At 40.1% G+C, this 21,389-nt stretch overlaps 1 protein-coding gene and 1 non-coding gene across 2 annotated transcripts in view; both read left to right on the top strand.

Moving 5' to 3' along the window:
• The window catches only part of FAF1 (Fas associated factor 1), a 525,932-nt gene that overhangs the window by 8,056 nt on the left and 496,487 nt on the right, over nucleotides 1-21,389 (top strand). The window lies entirely within an intron of this gene.
• LOC115870267 lies at nucleotides 3,548-3,703 on the top strand. Its single transcript, XR_004046634.1, has one exon. It is a non-coding gene; the product is annotated as a U1 spliceosomal RNA (small nuclear RNA).

Below are 21,389 nucleotides of genomic sequence, written 5' to 3' on the forward strand. Positions count from 1 at the left end.
GCTCAAAGACCGATGACAGACCTTTGACAAGATGGGAAAGTGTCTGGGCTAACTTGGAGCTTGTGGTTCAGTGAATTTTAACAGAAGATTTGGGAATGAGAAGAGTCACTGTGAAATTTGTGCCTTGGGTTCTGACTGACCAGGAAAAAGAGCATCTACTGGAAACATGCCATGCTTTGAAAGAACAGCTCCAAAGTGACCCACACTTTTTCCCAAGGTCATTCATTACTGATGAGGAGACATGGTGCTATTCTTACTACCTGGAAAGCAAACATCAATTAAGCCAGTGGAAGACACCATCGTCACCTCGCCCCCCCCAAAAATTCGTCAAATGAAATCAGATATCAAGATGACACTCTTGGGTTTTTTTTTGGATGTGAGCGGGATAGTTCATTTGGAGTTTGTTCCATCAGGTCAGACTGTTAATCAAGTTTTCTATTTAGATGTTCTGAAAAGATTATGTAACTGTGTGCAACACAAAAGGCCTGATTTGTGGCAGATGGGGGACTGGTTTTGCCACCACGATAATGCATCTGTTTATGCAGCCATCTCATTGTGCCAGTTATGGGCAAAAAACAGCATGCCTTTCTTGCATGCCTTACTCCCCTGATGTTGCTCTGTGAGACTTCTTTTTGTTTCTGTGAATGAAGAGGGACATTAAAGGACATCAATTTGACGATGTAGAGAGGTGAAAAACAACAACAAAACAAGGGAAGTGTTGTCAGCCATCCAAACAGGCGAGTTTGAAAACTGTTTTCAAAATCGCAGATTTGACAAAATGTATTAAATGTAATGGAGAGTACTTTGAAAGTGATAAAGTTGTAAAAAAATGTAAATACATAGCTTTGAAAAAAAATTCAGGTTTTTTTTTTTGGGCACACCTCACATAACTTGCAAAGTCAGAATATTTGGCTGTAACAACTTGGGAAGGAAGTGCTATGGTTTTTTAATGGGTATGGGCTAGAGATGTTAAACATCCAATAATGCACAGGCATGCTCCCACATGAAGAATTATCTGGCCCAAAGTCGTGCTGAAAAAATCTTGATTTAGATTAGTGGTTTACAAACGTTAGCATGTATCAGAATAAGCTATAGAATGTGGCTTTTCAATGTGTTGTAAACAGTATATATAACACATTTGCCCATTCAGCATACTTTCAGTGTATAGTATGGTGACACCAATAGCATTAATCATATTGCGAAACCATCACTAGTATCTGTTGCCAAATTTTTCATCACTATAAACAGGTACTTATTTTTTCCCCAGATACTTCAGTAGTGACTCCTCCTTGCTCTTTCCTCCCACTCCTGCTAACCACTCATAAGTTTTGGCCACTGTATATTTGCCTATGGTAGATAATTTCATGAGCGTGGATCATACAATATTTCTCTTTTCATGATTGATTTCATCAACAAAGATGATTAAACCATGACTCAACCGTGTACCAAGACTTAATTTCTCTTTATGGTTGAGTAATATTCCACTGTACATAGATAATAACCACATTTTGTTCATCTATTAATTTGCTATGGGCATTAGGGTTACTTTAACACATTTTAGCTATTCCTTGATGTACACTTTTCCATTTGCCTAACTGCTCTTAAGTCTCTTGGTATATAAATACCTAGGAGTAGAATTTGGAGCCCTATTAGTAGTGCTGGTTGCATTTGGCTTCAAACCGCAAAATCAGCAGTTTGCACACCCCAGGTGCTCTTTAGGTGAAAGATGAAGCAGTCTGCGTTTGTAAAGACTGTGTAAACCCAAAGGGGCAGTTCTACTCTACCCTATAAGATCACTATGAATCGAAGTTGACTCGAAGGCTGTAAGTTGAGAGTGGAATTGTTAGATTGTATGATGGAGTAAAGGTTGGAGGTTCTGCATGAAACATACACCTTTCCTCTAGATCTTTAATGCTTCCTCCCTCCCTGCTATCACGATCTCATTTCTATCTTACACATCTGGCTAGACCAGAGCATATACACTGCTGTAGATAAACGCTCACAACACGGAATCCAGGACAGATAAAGCCCTCAGGACCAATAATGAGAGTAATGATACCAGGAGGGTAAGGGAAAAGTAGGGGGAGAAAGGAGAACTGATCACAATGATCTACATATAACCCCTTCCCAGGGGGGACGGATAACAGAAAAGTGGGTGAAGGGAGACAGCGGTTGGTGTAACACATGGGAAAAAAAAAATTATCAAGGGTTCATGAAGGAGAAAGGAAGGGTGGGGGATGGGAAAATGAAGAGCTGATATCACGGGCTCAAGCAGGAAGAAAATGCTTTGAAAATGATGATGGCAACATATGTAAAAATGTGCTTGGCACAATGGATGTGTGTATGGATTGTGGTAAGAGCTGAAAGAGGCCCCAATAAAATGATTTTAAAAAGTAAATGAACTCAAGTTAAAAGGTAGGGAATAAAAGGGAAGGAAGGAAGGAAGGGGGTATGAATCCATCCAGAGATGCCACAGAAGACAAGTGTAGCCATCTACTTCTGAAACTTCACTACCTTAAAAACCCCATGGATTGTTTTAACTTTGCATATAAGGGGTTGCCATGAATTGGAATTGACCTGAGGACAACTAGTCACATCGTTAGTCATTCTGGGTTCAGCTTTTTCTTTTTAGAACCAACTGATTTCTACAGTGGTTGTATCATTTGCATTCCCGCTAACAGTGGGTGAGGGTTCCAATATCAACCTCAAGGGTTTAAAAAACAAAACAAAGAGGTTATTTTCTTATTCTGTGATTCTCTTGGGGGATGGGGTAGAGCGAGTTATGAACTACCATTTCTACTAAGCACCTTGACTGTGTTGATACTGCTGATCCAGGGACCAACCATCCTTGAGAACTACTCAGTTCTGTGTTTTCCTATGATTCTTTAGTTTTAACAAAACTAAGTTTTTGTGCTGTTTCAGGACACCATGTATCTTTTTATTCCTTTGAAAGTTTCTATTTATCTTTTAAAATCTTTTGCTTATAACCTTCTCCTACCTGTTTCTTATAACATCCATATCTATGTTCAGTTCTTCCTTAAACATGCGTCTCTTCTTTAGAGTCATATTGAGGCCAAGAACTTTTAAAAATTAGAATACCATAACTGAACTGCTGTGTTTCAGTAACCTATGAATTAGTTTCACCCTTAAGCAGTTTTTTTAAGGAAGAATTTAAATTTCATATCACAGTTCATCATGTTAAGTAACTAGTCATTGACTTTAAATGTAGAGATGAGTTTAACGGAGATAATTTAATGAAACTGTTGAGCTATATTAACAGTAAATTTACTTGCCTTTGTACTTATAGAGAAGTAATGAAGATAGAAAGGAGATTTCAAGTTGTAACAGGAGAAAAAGTTTTCAAGTTATGTGCATGTTATTAGCTTGAGAGTGAAATTTGAGTTGTGTGTGTGTGTTCTCCAGTTCATACTGGTTCCTTGGAGTCTTTAATGATTGGTCTATAAAAGAAGAATGTTGATGAAGGGAAAGTGTTTTTTCTAGTGCTCTCCTTCCGACCTTCTTTTCCCCAAAGGAAAAGTAGTGGTTGAAATCAGGGGAAATACCATGATCACGAAGGTGGTTTTCCCAGGGCGAGGCTTATCCATTGCACTCTTGATGTGCTGACCCCTGTGATTTCCCCAAATGTGGGAAACTCGACTGCATAATTTGTGGTAGTGGGGGACTGCGTTCGTGCTCTCCCCTGAAAAAAAAAAAAAGTCAGTTTTTGGTGAGGTAGAGGCACAATTAAGCACCCTTATTTTAAAGTTAAAGGGGTTTAAAGTATTAGGTATAATGGGGTTTAAAGTAGCAACATTAACTTCTAGTTTTTTATTACTTTGTATGTGCCAGATACTGGGCTAGCCCCTTCATCTATCTAAATTATACAGTGACCTGTATTATGATCCATGTTTCCATGGGTTGCGTGTATCTTGTGAATACAGTAGAGACACTGGCTCCCTCTGTTCCAAACTCTGTACAAGGAAGTTCCTATAGGAAGCAGCATTAGAAGGCAGACATACCACCATCTCTGTATGTATTGAGAAAGCAGACAAGTACACTGTCCACTATAAAAGATTTGGGTTCTCTAGTTCTCTGGGTTCTTTCCTTATAATGCAATGCACTACCTGTGCAGGTGTCACTCGGCCTGATTTGAATTGCCTTATGGGAAATGGGGTTCTAGAAATCAGTGCAAGAAATACTGATACTCTGACCATTGCTGTTACTCTGAGTCATAAAGTCTTTTGACCTAGGACTTTTATGTCTTCTGCCAGCAACCATGAAACTGGCAGAGTAAATTGTTGGCTTATAAAAGTAGGGCAAAATCTTAGATCCGATTCTTAGCAGTTGTATTTCACCTCATTGTTTTGAATATTTCTAATATTGTGGTAGAAATATACATGGGCAAATCAAAAGTGTTGTTACCGGAGGCTTCCAGTTCATCATACATGCATGAGTTTATTCCAAATAATCTTTAAACATGTCTCTGTGATCAAGGATAGCTGCAGACAAGTTCAGTAATTCACTTGTACTAGGCTTGCATGGTGCTTAAAAAAATAAAAGGATATCTTTTTGTGCCATGTGCAGAGGAAGCCTGATTTTGAGATCAAGGCAAATGACAAATTTTTAATAAAACTCAAGTGAACATCTTCCCAGATCATTGAAGCTTTGCAACAATTTTATGGATATGTTGCACTACGTAAAACAACAGTTTTTAGATGAATAAAGTGTTTTAAGGAAGGTTGGGAAGACTTCACAACTGAGCCAGGTAGGGAAGACTCACTCTTGATGAAAACAGAAACTGTGGCTGAAGTCTAGAAACTGATGGAAAAAGACCATCTAGAACACACATTGACGTGATAAACTACTGAAGTTAGGTCTCTCACATGGTTTGGCATTTTCAATTTTAAGTGAACATCTTGGCTTCAGCAAGCTTTTGGCTAATGGGTGCCAAGAGTGTTGGACTAAGGATCAACTAGATCAAAGAGCTGATCTTCCCATTAATCAATGAACTAATGAAGATGATTTTATGGAATGAATCATAACCAGGAATGAGTCTTAGATTTACCAATGTGATCCAGAAAGCAAAGTCCATTCAAAACAATTGCTTCAATGGGTTTCTGCTGTGCCTGTTAAAGTCAAGGCAAAGAGGTCAGCTGAGAAGGTGAGGCCAATTTGGGGGTGGAGTTGGGGAGGGGTGGTGGATGGTTGGGGTGGGACGGCAGCATGGATTCCAAGGGGGTAATCTTTGATAGATTTTCTCCAAAGACATAGCATGATCATGGAAGCTTATTAGGAAGAAATTTTAAGAAAATTGAAAACTGCATTGGTGAAAAGAAGGCCAAGAATGCTCTGCCAAGGTATTTTTATTTTTTCCATCATGACAGTTCACTTGTGTATTCTTGGAGGCTAGCAAGGGCTGTCCTACTAGAATTTCATTGAAAAACCTTACCCCATCTACCCTACAGTCCTGACCCTCCCCTGTTCAGACTTCTTTTTGTTTCTCAAACTGAAAGAACATTTAAAAGGAACATGATTTGAGTTCCATGAAGATGTTAAAACTACCATTTTAATGTGGTGTAAATCAAAGAATGTAGCATACTTCAGGGAAGAGTTAGAGAGATGGAAATACTGCCTTTAGAAGTATATAGACCTAAGTGGAGGACATAGAGAAAAATAGTTTGACAGTTTTGTTTAATATGGCTGTCTATGATTTTATAGCAGTACTTTTAAGTTATCCTTGTATCCAGTGAAACATTTGCCATTTCAACCTTTGTTAAATATACAGGTCCATGATATTAATTTCATTCACCATGTTGCCATCAGTGAGGTCATAAAACAATTCAGCCGTAAGGAAAAATGAAGTTCTGATATATGGTATGCCATGGGTGGATCTTGCAGACACTGTGCTCAGTGACATAAGTGATATATAAAAGGACAAATATTGTATGATCCCACTTGTATGAAATAGCTAACATAGAGAAATGTGTGTTAGGCCAGATTGACTAATGAAACAAATTCAGTGACAATATGTATAAGAAGGAGCTTTATATCCAGAAGTAATTGTATAGCAGGAGAACATACCAGCCCAGTCCAACTCAAGTCCAAAAATCTGATACCAGTCTGTAAGCCCTTCTTCAGACTCACGCAGTCACAAGTAATGATGCTGAATGCAGGACTCTCACCAGCCGTGGGTGCAAAGTTCTGTGGATCCAATGGCGATGGATGCATTTCCCAGGCTCTGGCAGGTCTCACAGTGGCTCCTAAACAGGAAGGTGAAGGCAAAGAGAGTGTGGCCTTCCTCCAGCGAGTCATTTATCTTGGTGGCACCTCCAAATGAGGTCATCAAGCTGTAACCTGATTGACAGGCTCTCACCCATATCTTCTTACAGGTGCCATGTTGGTGACAAAACCCACTAACTATTAAAAAATGCATCAAGAACAAAGTTCATTAGTACTTATTAGGGGCAGGTGAGAAGCAGGAATATAGTTATTGTTTAAGGGACACTGAATTTGTGGTAAAGGTGATGAAAAAATTTGGAAATAGAAAGTGTAGACAGTTAAGACAACATGGTAGACATAACTGATGATACAGTGGTTAAAGTGCTCTGGTGTTAACTGAAGTCAATTCTAATCAGCTGCTCTGTGGGGGAATGGACATGATTGCCTGCTTCTGTAAAGATTATGGCCTTGGAAACCCTATGAGGAAGTTTTACTGTATTCCATAGGATTGCTATGAATTGTAATTTGCTCAGTGGTGATTGGCTTGGTTTTATTTGGCATGAATAATAACATTGAACTCCATTAAGTGTACTTCTTGTCCAATTGCAGATCTTCCATGGAGAACTTTCTTTTCAAGTTCTATGCCCGTTTTTTGGGTTGAGTTGTCAAGTTATATATAGGAGGTGTACTTTTATTAGACTCTTATCAGATATATGGTTTTCAAATATTTTCTTGTACTCTAATTTGTCTCTTCACTTTGTTAAAGCCCTTTAATACACAAGCATTTTTAATTTTGATGGCATCCACTTTACCACTTTTTGTTCTTGTTGCTTATGCTATCGTGTCATAGTTAAGAATTCGTTGTCAAAAACTGTAATGCAGCATTACTTCTGTGTTTTATGCTAATAATTTTATGGATTTGTGGTTAAGTGCCACCAGATTGATTCTAACATAGTGACACCATACAACAGAGTAGAACTGCTACAAACTAGGCTGTAATCTTCACAGGTGCCAATTGACTTGTATTTAGGTTGTTGATCCCTTTGAGTTAAGTTTCATATGTGGTGTGAATTACGAGTTGTGCTACATTCTTTTGCATGTAGAAATCCATATGTCGTAGCATGATTTATTTATTTTTAACACTTTCATTGACATATTTCATGTACCATATAATTTCAGTGGTTTGAATATATATTTAAAAGAGTTGTGCAATCATTACCACAATTAATTGTAGAATGTTTTCTTCATTTTTGTACTCATTGTTAGCTCCCCATTTCCCCCCAGCCTCCTCTGGCATAACCCTAAGAAACTGTTAATATAGTAACTGTCTCTGTAGATTTTACTTAACCTGAATTTCATACAAAGAAATTCATACAGCCACACCTAACAATAATATAACACAGAAAAACCGCAGCCCAAAAGAAAGCAGAAAATAAAAGCTACAACAAATTAAAAATGGGTCAAAAAGGAAAACAAATGATAAGATGTGAAATTTTAACCTAACTATATCTGCATTACCTTAATTTACTTTCTGATGCATTCTGTCAAAGGGGAAGGCTATTCACGGCCCTGGTCAATGATCTGGAGGAATTTGGTGGAGACTCTGCAAATGGATTTTGGGCTTTCATTATTAACCATAGTCTTGTGCAAACTGTGTGCTCAGAGTTTAAGTTCTAATACGGTTCCCAACTCTGATCTTGGATTTTATTATGTATAGTCATTGGATCACATAGGTTGGTGTGTTTCTTCCGCTTTATCTGATACCACACTTAGATGGTGTTTATTTAAAAACAAAAATTTAAGACCTCATATGTTATGTTGTCTGATAACTGGGGACCATCTGATTTCTTTCTTTTTTAAAAAAATATTTTATTGGCGGGTTGTACAACTGTTATCACAATCCATCCATACATTGATTGTGTCAAGCGCATTTGTACATTTGTTGTCCTCATCATTCTCAAAACATTTGCTTTCTACTTGAGCCCTTGGTATCAGCTCATCATTTTCCCCTTCCCTCTCTGCCACGCCTCCCTCATGAAGCCTTGATAATTTATAAGTTATTGTTATTTTTTCATGTCTTATACTGTCCGATGTCTACCTTCACCCACTTTTCTGTTGTCCGTACCCCAGGGAGGAGGTTATATGTAGATCCTTGTAATCAGTTCTCCCTTTCTACCCAACCTTCCCTCCATGCTCCCGGTATCGCCACTCTCACCACTGGTCCTTAGGGGTCCTGGATTCCCTGTGTTTCTAGTTCCTGTCTGGTACATCTTCTGGTCTAGCCAGATTTGTAACGTAGAGTTGGGATCATGAAAGTGGGTAGGAGGAAGCGTTTAAGAACTAGAGGAAAGTTGTATGTTTCATCATTGCTACACTGCACCCTGACTGGCTTCGTCTCCTTCCCATGACCCTTCTATAAGGGGATGTCCAGTTGCCTACAGATGGGCTTTGGGTCTCCACTCTGCACTCTCCCTCCATTCACAACGATAAGATTTTTTTGTTCTTTGATGCCTGATAGCTGATCCCTTCGACACCTCGTGATCACACAGGCTGGTGTGCTTCTTCCACGTGGGCTTTGTTGCTTCTGAGCTAGATGGCCACTTGTTTACCTTCAAGCCTTGAAGACCCCAGATGCTATATCTTTTTTTTTCTTTCTAATTCTTAAAGTGTTTATTGGTTTTTGTTTTTTTTTATCCCTCTTTTTTTGTTTTTCAATGCTATATCTTTTGATAGCCGCAACATCAGCTTTCTTCACCACATTTGCTTATGCACTCGCTTTGTCTTCAGCGATTGTGTTGGGAAGGTGAGCATCATGGAATGCCAGTTTAATAGAACAAAGTGTTCTTGCATTGAGGGAGTACTGGAGTGGAGGCCCAATGCCCATCTGCTACCTTAATACTAAACCTGTAAATAGATGCACATAGATCTATTTCCCATCATCATATATAAATATATTTACATATGTACATGCCTGTATTTAGACCTCTATAAATGCCCTTTGCCTCCTATTTCTTTCCTCTATTTCCTTTGACTTTCCTTTTGTCCCACCATCATGCTCAGCCTTCATTTGGGTTTCAGTAATTCTTCTCAGTTACATTGCCCTTGATCGGGCCCTACCAGGCCTCTTACACCCTCCTGACAACCGATTTTTAGATCACTTGTTGTTCCCTTGTTCTTGGGTTTGTTAACATCACTTCCTTTTCCCCCCACCTCCCCCTCTCCCAGGTCCTCCCGGACCCAACCCTTCAGTCCTGTTGTTTTCTCCTCCAGATTGTTTATCCCACCTATATCTTATCTAGATAGTCCTGCAGAGATAATAATACGCATAAAAACAAGACAGCAAAACAAAGAAACAAAAGAAAGCAAAACAACAACAAAAAACCAATGACAAAAAAAGGAAAAGCCTATAAATAATTCAAGGTCTGATTGTTGACCTTTAGGAGTGTTTTCTGGTCTAGTGTGATGGGGTGCCATGACCTGGCCCCAAAGTCTATTTTTGATACTCCCTCAGGACTTCCTTGCTCTGCTCCCCTTGTTGTTCTGTTACACACCCTTAGTGTTTTGCCTTGGTGCGGTGCTGTCAGATCGGGTGCAATTCCCTCACTGTGTCTCCAGTGTTGTCCCCTGGAGGGCTATGGGTCAGTGAGGGATGTCGTGTCTCAGTGGGACTGGCCATATGGTCCTCTCTGTGCATTGGCTGCTCTCACTGGGGATATTGTCCTCAAGGCTTGGTCGGCCAGGATATTCTCTACTCTCTTCCTCCCCCTTCATTTACTCCCATGTGCTCTGATCAGACATGTCCCTCTCCGTGAGCTGTAGCTTCAGTGCTGTCCTCTGAACTAAATTCTTCAGGGGGGAGGAGCTGCTGTCCACGTAGTTGGAATTGGGGCTGGCTCCTCAAACCTCTTGACTGGTTCCCTGCTTCATGCCACTATGTTGTATTCACATCTTGGAGCACCGGGTTGAAGTCTGGTCCCTCTTTCCCTGTGGAGATATGAACAATACCCTCCCCTTGGGTGGGTTAGTGCCCTGTTCCCCCGCTGTCCATTTCTTTTTTTTTCCCCCCTCTTTCTTTTTAGTTGGCTACCATATGTGTCTCTGGATTTGGTCTGGTCCCTGCCATACTACCTGGACCTCACCCCAGGAATGGTTGTATACAGTAGCTTTTTCCCTATGCCCCTTCTGCATTTTTATCCTAAGCTTACCTCAGTGGACTCATGTTGTATGTGTTTCATGCGTTCATCACTGCTTTTTAGGAATGCGTAGTACTACGTTGTATGTATATACTACAGTTTTTTTCTTAATCAGTTTATTGGGGGCTCATACAACTCTTATCACAATCCATACATATATCAATTGTATAGAGCACATTTGTACATTCATTAGCCTCATCATTCTCAAAACATTTGCTCGCCACATAAGCTCCTGGCATCAGCTCATTTCTTCCCCCTCCTTTCCCACCCACCCCTCATGAACCCAATAATTTATAAATTATTATTTTGTCATATCTTACATTGTCCAACGTCTCCCTTCACCCACTTTTCTGTTGATCGTCCTCCAGGGAGGAGGTTATATGTAGATCCTTATAATCAGTTCCCCCCCTCTCTACCCCATGCTCCCTCCACCCTCCTGATATCGCCACTCTCACCACTGGACCTGAAGCGATCATCTGTCCTGGATTCCCTGTGTTTTCACTTCCTATCTGTACCAGTGTACATCCTCTGGTCTAGCCAGATTTGTAATGTACCACCATTTTTTAATCCATTCGTCTATTGATGGAAATTTTGATTGTTTTCAACTCCTTACAATTGTGAACTATCCTGCGATTAACATTGGAGCACAAATGTCTGGCCGTGGTTTGTTTCTTGCCTTTTCTGTGCATATGCCCAGGAGGGGGATTGCTGGGTCATATGGTAGCTCAATTTCTATCTGTTTTGGATATTGCCAAATTGATTTCTGTAGTGGCTGTATATACCTACAAATCCACCAACAGTGGATGAGAGTTCCTATCTTACCACAACCCCTCCAACACTTGTTGCTTGCTGATTTTTTGAATTGGGCCAGCTTTGAGGGTGTTAGGTGGTATCTCATTGTTTTAATTTGCATTTTTCTTGGCTGATAAACAGGAACATTATGTCATGTGTTTGTTGGCCATTGGCATTTCTGCCCTTGTGAAACTTTGTTTAGGTCCTTTGGCCGGCCACCTCCACAGTGGGCAATTCGTTATTTTTCTTTTGGAAGATAGCAGAATATTGTAGATTTTAGTAATAAGGCCTTTGTCTGATGTGTCATTGCTAAAGATGTTTTCCCAGTCCATGGGCTCTCTTATTGTTCTCTTGGTGAATTCTTTTGATGTACACAGGTGTTTTATCTTCAGTATATCCCACTTGTCAATTTGTGACTCATCTATATTTGTGTCCTTTCCTGTTTCTGATAGCATATGTATTCCTTGCACCAAAGTCCTCAAGTTGGTCCCAATTCCCTCATTGAAGGTCCTAATAGTTAGGGGTTTTACCTCTAGGTCTTTGATCCACCTTGAGTTTATTCTCGTGCATGGAGTGAGGTAAGGATCTTGCTTCATTTTTCTGCAGGTAGATATCCATTTTTTCTAGCACTACTTGTTGAAGAGGCCATCTGATTGCCATTTGATATTTTTTGGACTCTTATCAAAGATTAGTTGTCTGTACGCTGATGATTTTATTTCTGGCTTTTCAGTTCTTTTCCATTGGTCTGAGTATCTGTCATTATACCAGTATCATGCGGTTTTGACTACTGTATCTGTATAAATATGTGCTAATGTCAGGTAAAGCAAGCCTTCCCACTCTGTCCCCCTTCTTTAGGAGTTTTCTACTAATTCTGTGCTTCTTCCCTCTCCATATGAAGTTGGTAATCAGTTTTTCCATTTCGTTGAAGAAAGATGAGGGTAGTTGTAGTTGGATTCCATTAAACTTATGTAGTGCCTTGGACAGAACTGATATCTTTATATATTGAGTCTTCCAATCCATGAGCATGGGATATTCTTCCATTTGTTGAGGTCACTCTTGGTTTCTTGTAATAGTTTTCTGTAATTTTCCTCATATAAATCATTTGTTCTTTTAGTTAGGTATATCCCTAGATATTTCAATTTGTGCTTGGCTACTGTGAAGGGTACCACCTTTTTTATCTCTGCTTTTGTGGTCTTATCAGTCCGATTGTTGATCTAGTATCCTGCCACTCTGCCATATTCCTCTATTGCTTCCAGTGCTCCCCTGTGGAGCTTTTGGGATTTTCCATATATAAAATTATATCATCTGTGAATAGTGATAGTTTCATCTCTTTCTTCCCCAAGTGAATACCTTTGATGTCTATTCTTTGCCTTCTGCTGTTAGGTAAGACCTCCAGTGTGATGTTAAATAAGAGTGGGTACAAGGGACATCCTTGTCCCCCTTTTTCAGTGGGATTGTGTTAGTCTTTTCTCCATTGACTAGCACGTTGGTTGTTGGCTTTTCATATGTAGCTTATATTATCTTGAGGGATTTTCCTTCCATTCCTATCTTCTTCAGTGTCTTAAACAGGAATGGGTGTTGGATGTTGTCAAATGCTTTTTCCGTATCTATTGATAATATCATATGATTCTTAATAGTTTTTCATGTCGATGTGGTGAATGACATTAATGGTCTTTCATATGTTGAACCATCCCTGCATTCCTGTAAGAATCCCACTTGGTCATGGTGAATTATTTGTTTTACATACTTTCGTATTCTATCGACCAGTATTTTGTTAATGATTTTTGACTCGATGTTCATTAAATATATTGGTCTGTAGCTCTCGATTCTTGTGGGATCCCTCCCCGGTTTCGCTATCAGAGTTCACTGATGTTCGGGAGTTTGCCTTCTTTTTTATATTCTGGAAGAGTTTGTGTAGGATTGGTGTCAGTTCTTCCCTGAATGTTTGGTTGAATTCTCCTGTGAAGTGATCTGGGCCAGGGGATTTTTTGTTGGTAATCCCTTGATAACCTTGTCTATTTCTTCTATTGCTGTGGGTCTGTTGAGATTCTTGATGTTCCTCAGGATAGTCTAGGGAGGGATTGCTTTTCTAAGAATTTGTCCATGTCTTCCAAGTTGTTGAATTCGTTGGAGCACAGTCCTTTGTAGTACTGTGCTGTTATCCTTTTGATTTCGTTAGGTTCTATTGTAAATGGCCCCTCTTTCATACCTCATCCTTGGTATTGAAATTTGTTCCCTCCTTTATTTGGTTAGGTTTGCCAGCAATTTGTCATTTTTGTCTATCCTTCCAAAGCACCAACTTTTAGCAGCATTACTTTTTCCCTTAATTTTCGTATTTTCCCTCTTCTGAATCTCAACCTTGATTTTTTTTAATTTTTATTTCCATTCTTTTGCTATCAGTAGGATTGTCCTGCTGACTCTGCTCTAGTTGTTGTAAAGTTTGTGCCAGCATATCAGTCATAAGTCTCGCTTCCTTTTTCATGTGTGAATGTATTGCTATGAAACTTCCACAGCTTTTGCTGTGTCCCATGTTTTGGGATGTAGTGTTCTCATTCTCGTTAGTTTCTGGAAATTTCCTAACTTCGACTCTTACCCGGCCAGTACGCACTCCATTTGCAGCAGAGAGTTATGTATCCTTCAATTGTTTGCTCCTGTTTTCTTTATCTTCCTTTTGTTGATTTCCAGCCTTATGACAGAGTGATCAGAGAGAAGTCTGTAAGATATCAATGTGATTAAATTTTTGCAGATTCACCTTATGCTCCAGCATACTTGCCTTGTGAGCTTGACAGGAATGTGATTTTTTTTTTTTTATTTGGATGAAACGCTCTGTAAATATCAGATCAAGTTGTCTAATTGTAGTGTTTAGATCTCTAGCCTCCTTGTTGAGTTTCCTTCCCTGTAATCTGTCTTTCTCAGAGAGTGGTGTATTGAAGTCATCTATTATAATTGTTGAGGCTGTGATTTCATTTTTCATCTTTTGGAGCATTTAGTTGATGTATGCAGTGGGTCTCTCAGGGAATATATGTTTAAAATGCTTAGTGTTTTTTTTTTTGTCTACCATTCCCTTGAGCATTATATAGTGTCCCTTCCTTCTTATTTTTTTTAATGGTTTGCACTTTGAAGTCAGTTTTACCTGAGATTAGGCTTGCAACCCCTGCTTTTTTGAATTGCCGTTTACTTGGCATGCCTTTCTCCAGCCTTTGATTCTCAGCCTATTTTTGCCTGTAGTCTTCACATGTATCTACTGTAGGCAACAGATGGATGAGTTGTGTTTTCTATGAGTCTGCTAGTCTCAGTCTTTTAATGTCTGAGTTCAGTTCGTTGGTATTCAGGGTTATTTCCATCTATGGAGTCTGTGATGTCATCTTTTACCTTTTGTGTTGGTTGTTTTCCTACTTCCCTTTCTTATCAGTGGTTGTGTGTATGTGGTTCATTCTTGACTTCTTTCCACCCTTAAGCCAATGTTATCTTGGGGGCTGTTTTCTCTTTGTTGCCCTCTGGGTAGGGTTGTTTTATGTGGCGGGCTCTTATTTATACTTGGAGAGTGCTGGTCTTCTGCTCATACTGGGTCGGCAAGGATCTTTTGTAGGGCTGGGTTTCTTCTAATGTGTTCTTTGAATTTTTCCTTGTCTGGGAAGACTCTTCTCCATCTATCTTGATAGATAATTTGGCTGGGTAGAGTATATTTGGGTTTGCGTTATTTTCCTTCAATTTTGGAATATGTTGCTCCACTCTCTTCTTCTTCGTAGTATCCCCTGATAGGTCTGAGCATATTCTTATTTGGGAATCTTTATATGTGATTGCTTGTTTTTCCATAGCTGCTCTCATGATTTTCTTCTTTTCCTTAAAGTTGGATAGTTTAACTATTATGTGCCTTGGTGACTTCTTGGGATTCAGTTTAGTTGGTGTTCTTTCAGCCTCCTGAATGGTTTCCTGGTTTTCATTCATTAAGCTGGTGAAGTTTTCCTCCAAGAATTCTCTCACAATTGTTGCAGATGACTTCTTTGTTGTGTCTTCCTCCAGTAATCCAATTATTTTGATGTTGTTCTTCATAGCATCAGACATACCTCTTAGGTTTTCTTCAGCTTCTCCGAAGATTTTATTAGATTTTTGTTTGCATTTGTTAAAGTCTACTTGTCTGTCCTCTAGTCACTGGTGCGGTTCTCTACCTCTTATATTCGGTTGGCGAAGTCTGTGAGTCTACTACTGGTTTTTGTTATCTTGTCCCTAAGCTCTTGTATTTCCCTTTGGTGTATGGACTTTATCTCCTCTATCATTTCATCCTTTTTCTGTATTGTTTCCTTCATATCCTGTATGACTCCAAGCAGCGTTCTGAAAATTTCTGTGGCAGATCATTGTCTGCTTCTTCAGTGCATGTTTGTTGGGTTCAGGACATCTTATGCCATTTTGTTTTGTTTCTTCTGTTTTTTCGTTGAGGTCGTTTGGGCTGATTTCTGTTTGCGATGCATTGTTTTAGAGGAGCCAGGTGTGACTTTCCAGGGTGTCGAGGAGTACTGGCTCATTCTGAGAGACTTGTAGGAATGCTTCTTTGAACTGCCTGCAGCCATTTTCACTATGGAATTGGCCTACCACTATCCTCCTGTGGCTTCACTCTTTCCCTTGTCAACCAGCATTTTGTTATTTGGAGATTAACTTGGATGGTCCTCCCAGGGGACCCTGGTTGGGTTGTTGTGGACCCACTAGGATGGTCCTGTACTCGGTGATCTCACAAGAAGCCATGATAGTATGGCCCATGGAAGCTTAGGGCACTGCAGATGGTGTGTGGGAGTGCATCCTGCAACACGAGTGCTACAGAAGACTGGTGGGTTGCCTGCATTGGTACAGAGCTCTGCGAATGTTGGGCCGAATTGACCTGGTCAGGTAGATAGCTGAGGAGGTTGGGCAGAGGTTCCTGCAGCAGTGTGGAATGTGGGCGAGTGTTGACCAAGATGCCTTAGGCTTTGTGAGGCACTACAGCACACGGAAGGAAGTTCCCTCAGTCCCGTGGGGCCACAGAGGACGGATAGGAGATCCCCCAGCCACACAGGCAGGATTTTCCCTGAAGAAGGTGGGTGGGATTTCTCCAGCCAAGTGTTAAGCACTGCAGAGGGCAGGCGGTGTGTGTGTGTGTGTGTGTGTGTGTGTGTGTGTGTCAGAATTTGCCTGGTAAGAAGGTGGGTGGGATATCCCCTGGCATAGAGTAGGAGGGCTTTCCCCAGCCTCCGGTTATGCTGCAGAGGGTTTAATCCCTGCCCCGAGGCAGCGTCAAGCTGTGGTTGTGTTCAGATAAAGCTCCTGTGCCGGCTCCAAATGATCCTGGCTCTGGCTGAGACAGTGGCGGGGCTAATGTCAAACCCTAACCAGCCTCCACTGTGGTAATCCAAAAGCCGCCAGCCCATCAAAAGCCTAGTGGTTCTGTGTGTACTTATCTTTATGATGCTCCTCCTGTGACCTGGCAGTGTGGAATTTCCCTCTTAGTAACTCTCCTGTGCTGATTTCAATGGAGTCCCTATGGTATATGTTAACATAAGAACTTATTGTTCTTATGTTATAGTTTAAAGTTAAAGCTAAAAATCCACACATACATCTAGGAATTTTATATATTCCTGTTACACTTTAGAGGCAGTATTATTAGCTTTTTGAGAGATAATGTAAATAACCCCAATGGGGCCTTGGGTAATTCTAATAATAGTACCATCAAACTATTATTTAATACTACTGACATAAGGAGTGATATTTATATGTGGAAAAGCTTTTTAGATTAAAATACTTGGTATGTTCAGTTGTGTTAGACTGGGTAGACTAGAGAAACAAATTCATAGACACTCGTGTATAGGACAGAGGTTTATATAGAGATTAATTGTACATTAAGAAAACATCCCAGCCCAGTCCAGATCAAATCCGTAAGTCCGCCCATGTGTCCGATACCCGTCTATAAAGTCCTCTTCAGACTCAAGAAACACATGCTATCACTCTGGATGCAGGAAGATCACAGGCCAGAGGGTGGGAATTCTTGTGTCCAGTGGTGTTGTAAGCATTTCAGTGCTGGCAGGGGTCTCCATGTGACTTCTGCTCTGATGCTCTGGCTTCCATCAGCCAGTTTCCCTGTGGGTTGTCAACAGAGAATCTCTCCGGGAGTCTGCTACTGTCCCTTCTCCAGGGAGCTGTTTATCTCCTTAGCACCTCCAAATGAAGTCATCAAGCTGCAATCTGATTGACAGGCTAAACTCCACCCCTTCACTCTTAAGCCTCAAATTGACAGCAGAGTATATAACTACCACACCACTTATATATAATAAAAAATTTAACTGACTGAATCATTTTTAAGAAAACAATGGAAAAAAAAGAAAACAATGAAGGTAAGACACAGGGCACAAAATTCAATAACCCCCATTGACTATAGCAGAACTATGTTGGTAGAATTACTGCTATTATTTATTGAGGAAACTATTCTGTCTGTGTTGAGGAGTGGACTTGATACCCTTGTTGAAAATCCTTTGACCATAGATGTATGAGTTCATTTTTACATTCTCAGATCTGTTCTTTTGATCTTAATGTCTGTCATATGAGGGGTTTCCAATAAGTTTATGGAAAAATGGAATAGAAAGATAATGGAATTTTTCTATGAACTTTTGGAAATTATTTTATACTAGTACCCTTCTGTTTTCTACCTTTGTAATACATTTTATGAGCTCTCTTATTTGTTCTTATCAGGATTCCTTTGGCTGTATGTGGCTCATATAAATTTGAGGACTGGCTTTTCCATTTCTGCTAAGAAGGCTGTTAGACTTTTTGGGTTGCATTGAATCTCTAGAAGGTTTTGGGTAATATTGACATGTTAAAAATACTAAGTTTCTGATCCTTGAACATGGAATGTTCTCCCACTTATATAGATATCTTTACAAGTTTTTGTTGCTAAATGAAAGGCTAGTGGTGGAAGAAAGAGGAGACTTCCTAATTCCACGTGGGTTTACAGTCTTTGAAGCCCACAGAGGCAGTTCTCTGCCTTGTAGGGTCAATTGGAGTTTGAATTGCATCAATGGCAGTAAGTGAGAGAAATATCTCTCATTAACTTTTCTAGAGTTTTCCATAGTTCTTAATGTATAAGTCTTCCACCCCTTTGGTTAAATCTAATCCTGGGCATTTTATTCTTTCAGTTGCTGTCATAAGTGGATTTGTTTTCTTTCAGATCATTGCTGTTATACAGGAACCCAGTTTATATTAGGGTGCTGCATTTATACCCTGACATTTGCCGAATTATTTTATTATCTGTGTTAGCTTTCTTGTGAGTTATTTGCTATTTTCTCCATAGAGGATCATGCTATCTATGAAAAAGGATAGTTTCACCTCCTCTAAATGTAGATACCTTTTAATTTCCTTTTCTTGCTTAAGTTCCCTGGCTAGCAATTCTAGTACAGAATTGAATAGCAGTGGTGGAAGCGTGACAGTTTGGAAGTGTGACAGAATGGAATACTGACAGATAACATGGATCTCCGGAACAGGAAAGATGAGAGCCTTAACAAAATTTTCAATATAGAATATATGGAAGTCCATGAGAATTGGTAGTAATTATGGAGTTTAAGTTGCTAAGTGGTTCTCTACTGCCTATGATGAAGAATTGGATAGATGTTTACAGATTGAGTGCCTGGAAGGAGTTTTCAAACACAGCTCTCTGAACATTGCTCTGATTGTTGTTGACTTTCCTTTTGGCCGGGATTCAGGGGTGGGGTGTGTGTGTGTGTTTCCTTACCAATTTGGTGATCAGCTTGACAGTCTCCCCAACATAGCAACAAGTACTGATCTTCATCCATGCTCAGCAGAAGGTTGAGCCTGTGCCTCCTAAGCTGAAACTTGATAATGTCTACTTGGCTTCTGGGATTGCTCATCTGCACGTGCTATGCAGACCTAAGAATGGATAAGATTTCTCTGGTCTGTAGGGAGAACTCAAGGTTGCTCTTACAGCTCTGGCCACTACTTGCCTTCATCAAACTTGTTATGTTTCTTTTGACTCTTGGCCTGTTGCCAATGGCCTAGCTGTTTGATGTGCCACTTGAGAAACTGGCAGATTAAAGACACCTCTCTTTGAAGTTGTGGGCTGTGGAAACAAACTCTAAATAGTTGCTTATTAAACTATGTGATTCACTCATATAGATATCCATTCTACATATCTATAGTGAAGCCCACTAGAGTGAAGCTTTTGATTGAGGCTGTACTGCCTAGAACCACTATCTATCTGTTTCCATCATTTTACTGACTGTAAGAGCATATCAACCCTCATAAATTGGACACAAAGAAAAGGATCGTATATTTCTTTTTTTTAAAAACAGTTTTATTAGCACTTTATCCACACGCAGTCCATGTACAATTCAATACATTCATATCAAGGGTCCTATATTTCTATTGCAGAAAGTACCACGGCTTGCCAGCCATGTGATTCTTGTCAAAAGTTGACTCATTTTTCCTTTGGTGAGAGAAATCATATTACATGGGATGTGGTTTCTGTCTGCTCTTAACATACTTAATGTATCAGACCTTTAACCTTTCTTTCACTGTTATCAGTATCAGTTTAAAGCTCTTGACACCTTTTCAGGTTATGGTGGCATTTGAGTCAAATTAGCTGATTGCCACACCATTGTGGCCTAATGAAATGAACCCGTATTATATTTTTGACTTATGAGAGTATTTGAAACTTTTATTACAAAAGCCATTTACCAGTGTACTGATAGGTAAGGTATAAGGGGGCTTCAAAAGTTCTTGGAAAATCTGTTACATTTTAATTCCATTTTCAGTGGACATTGGGGAGCCCTCTGTGTATTCAGTGGGTCTTTCATGCTCATTATTTTCCATAGGCATCTGGTTGAGTGTTGGAACAACCTTCTCAAAAATTGACTCAAAAGTTTGTGTTTGTTTTTTAAACATCTTATTGGGGGCTCATACAACTCTTATCACAATCCATACATACATCAATTGTGTAAAGTACATTTGTACACTCATTGCCTTCATCATTCTCACAACATTTGCTCTCCACTTAAGCCCTTGGCATCAGCTCGTTTTTTCCCCTCTCTCTCCCCACTCCCCCATCCCTCATGAACTGTTGATAATTTATAAATTAATATTATTTTGTCATATTTTACACAGTCTGATGTCTCCTTTAACCCATGTTTCTGTTTTCCATTCCCCGGGGAGGAGGTTATATGTAGATCCTTGTAATCGGTTACCCCTTTCCACCCCACCTCCCTCCACCCTCCCGAGTATCACCACTCTCACCACTGGTCCTGAAGGGGTTACCTGTTCTGGATTCCCTGTTTCCAGTTTCTATCTGTACCAGTCAGTGTACATGCTCTGGTCTAGCCGGATTTGTAAGGGAGAATTGGGATCATGATACTGGGGGTGGCGCGTGGGGGGGTGGGGGGAGAGCATTTAGGAACTAGAGGAAAGTTGTATGTTTCATCGTTGCTTCACTGCACCCCCTTACTGGCTTGTCTCCTTCCTCCCCGTGACCCTTCTGTAAGGGGATGTCTAGTTGCCTACAGATGGGTCTTGGATCCCCAATCTGCACTCCCCCTCATTCACGATGATTTGATTTTTTGTTCTGATGATGCCTGATATTTTGTTGCTTCTGAGCTAGATGGCTGCTTGCCTACCTTCAAGCCTTTAAGACCCCAGACCGTATATCTTTTGATAACTGGGCACCATCTGCTTTCTTCACCACTTTTGCTTATGCACCCATTTGTCTTCCGCAATCATATCGGAAAGGTAAGCACACAATGGTAGGATTTTTTGTTTTTTGATGCCTGATAACTGAACCCTTCGGCACATCGGGATCACACAGGCTGTTGTGTTTCTTCCATGTGGGCTTTATTGCTTCTGAGCTAGATGGCCACTTGTTTACCTTCAAGTCTTTAAGACTCTAGATGCTATATCTTTTGATAGCCGGGCACCATATCATTGTGTGCTCACCTCCCTGATATGATTGCTGAAGACAAATGAGTACATAAGCAAATGTGATGAAGAAAGCTGATGGTGCCTGGCTATCAAAAGATATAGCATCTGGGGTCTTAAAGGCTTGAAGGTAATCAAGCGGCCATCTAGCTCAGAAGTAACAAAGCCCACATGGAAGAAGCACAGCCTGTGCGATCACGAGTTGCCGAAGGGATCAGGTATCAGGTATCAGGCAACAAAAAA

Source organism: Echinops telfairi, unplaced genomic scaffold (assembly GCF_000313985.2).
Source record: "Echinops telfairi isolate 266 unplaced genomic scaffold, ASM31398v2 ScPeMD7_443;HRSCAF=831, whole genome shotgun sequence".
NCBI classification, from domain to species: domain Eukaryota; kingdom Metazoa; phylum Chordata; class Mammalia; order Afrosoricida; family Tenrecidae; genus Echinops; species Echinops telfairi.